The following is a 2,514-nucleotide window of genomic DNA, read 5'->3' as shown; positions in this document are numbered from 1 at the left end:
AGGAGATGGGTTAGAGGAAAGAGTCAATCTATAACCCATAGTCTATTTGGGTAAAAACAATGCCCCGAATCAGGCAGCAGGGAGACAGTTTGCAGTGGTAATGGAAAGCATGGAATCCATTGGAGTAATGTTGCCTGGATTCAATCTACTGAATCAAATGAGGGGTGAAGGAGAAGGAAGAATGAAAAATCACTCTTGGGTGACTGGAAGGATGCCATCTGCAGGAAGAGCAGTAAGAGGAAGGGGCAGGTTTGGGGAGGAAAATACAGGTGAAGAAAACCAGTAGGCAAAGGCATACGTGACTGGAGCCCTTCCTTGGTAAGGAGGAGACAGATTTGGGAGTCAACTGAAGAAGTGAGCTCATCAACAATTTAAGTCCGGTATTTAATGGTGTGATTCATCACTTTCTGGTCCCCACATAGAAACTATTGTGGTTTCACTGCACAGAGAAAATTTACCCTAGATTCATTCATTCATTTCACAAGCATTTATTAAGCATTTATTGTGTACAAGATAACGTACTAGAAGGCAGGGATGCAAATAAGAAAAGGGAAAAAAAACTCCCCACCTTAGGGAACTTATATTAGAGGTCCTGCTTCTCCAATGCAGGGGTGCTGGTCTGTCTGGATTTGGTCATACCTAGAAAGATTTCCTCAGCTTACTGTTGCCCTGGAAACATGTTTGAACACTGGGTCACACTCCCAGTGACACTAATTTAAATGGGTTTGCTCCTAGAGAAGCCAAGCCCTTGAATTAGCCCAACAACCAGGTCGTTTTTTTCCCAGTAACCTCCAGGTGAGCAGTTACCTGGGGGTAAGAACAGACGCCAACTTTTTTTTTTTTTTCCTGCAAATGAGGTTAAAATCTGAATTTTGACCTGCCGTCCTTGACTTCTCATACAGAGTCCTTGGTCCTAGCCAGGAAGCCGTGTTATTTGGGGAGCATATGTTATTAAGTCTGTCTGACTAATGTAACCAGGAAGGAAGACTGCCTAGAGTTTTGTTGTCATTGTTGCTTTTCTTTTGCTCGTAGTGTCCCTCCCTAAGAGAGGCAAACAACTTTTTAGGGAGTAGAGTGGGGCAAGGGGAGCCTGATCAAAAATCTGTCTTGTGTAGGGTATCCAAGGCCCTTGGGCTGTTGCCCAAGATTACCCACCTGGCAAGTGTCTGTTCTTAATGATTTTCTCCCCAGCCACCTTGACATCACCAGGCAGAATGTGATGATGTCAGGATAAGCTGAGTAGCTACCTGGCAGGGAAGAGGTTTTCCCCCAAGATCCTAAACAAGGATAGGTGAAGCTTCCCTGACCTTGGGGGGAGGGGAGAGTCCCTACTTTGGGTTTCCCCTCTCCCAGGATCCAAAGCATCCTTCCATCTCCAGGATGGGTTGGCTCTGACTCATCCCTAGTCCCTACCCTCATAAGACATGGAGCAGAGGCCTTCAGGGGTATTCTCCAGCCAGTTATTAAAGTTTCAGCATTTACTCTTGAGAAATCAGCAGACATTACGAGTCAGGTCTTGATTTACTGTTTTGCTTATTGTCCAGACTTAAGAAAGTGATGGAGAAAATAGTAACAATACAGATTAATTTAAAAAGGTGTAGTAGGTCCTCTCCCCAACCCCCCAGGAGAATCAGTTGTTAAACATTTCCCAGCACCCACTGCCTCTCACTGTCCTGCTTACCACCCTCTGGACACTTCAGTTTATTAGGGTGTTTCTTCAGCTGTAGTACCCAGAACTGAACACAACATTCCAATTGTGGTCTGACCAGGATATCTCTTCCTAGAAGCTGTGCCAGTCTGTCGGCCACATCACCTTGCTGACTCACATTGAGCTTGTAACCCATTAAAATCTCCATATCTTTTAAAAATTTTTCTGATTTTTTTAATGTTCCTTACCCATATCTTTTTCAGACAAAAAGTTGCTATCTAACCATACCTCCCTTGTCTTTGAATTGTAAAATTTGATTTATTTGAGGGTCCCTACTGTAAAGACTTTACATGTCTCCCTATTGAATTTTATCTTATTAGATACAACCTAATGTTATAACTTGTCAAAATCTGACTTTAGTATACAACATACTAGCTATCTCTCCTAGGCTTATGTAATTGGTAAAAAAAACTGTATGTGAGCATACCCATTTTTGCCTTTCTCCAAGACCACTGGACAAAAAATATACAAAGTCAAGTGTGGATTCCTGGGGCACTGCACCAGAGACCTCCAGACAAACTGACATGGAGCCATTAGTGACTATTCTTTGAGTATGGCCCTTCTGCTACATCTAAATCCATCTAATTATGTAACTATTTCATTTAATCCCTTTCCCTGGTGTCTCTGCTCACAGAGAGCCAGGACAAACTCTTGCTTTGAATGTGGCAAAGACTCACATCTCCACCTTTCCCCATTTCCTGGGGGTTATGTTTAGGAAATGACAAGGGTAAAGAGTATCAGGGCAGGGTGGGGCCATGGAGAGTCACCTGATTGTCACCTCCCTCCCCCCACCAAACTGGTTGTGT

The sequence above is a fragment of the Petaurus breviceps genome, unplaced genomic scaffold (assembly GCF_028583685.1).
Source record: "Petaurus breviceps papuanus isolate PSGF00001 unplaced genomic scaffold, PetGlider_PUasm1.0 77, whole genome shotgun sequence".
In the NCBI taxonomy this organism is placed as follows: domain Eukaryota; kingdom Metazoa; phylum Chordata; class Mammalia; order Diprotodontia; family Petauridae; genus Petaurus; species Petaurus breviceps.
This window is presented reverse-complemented; position numbering follows the sequence as displayed.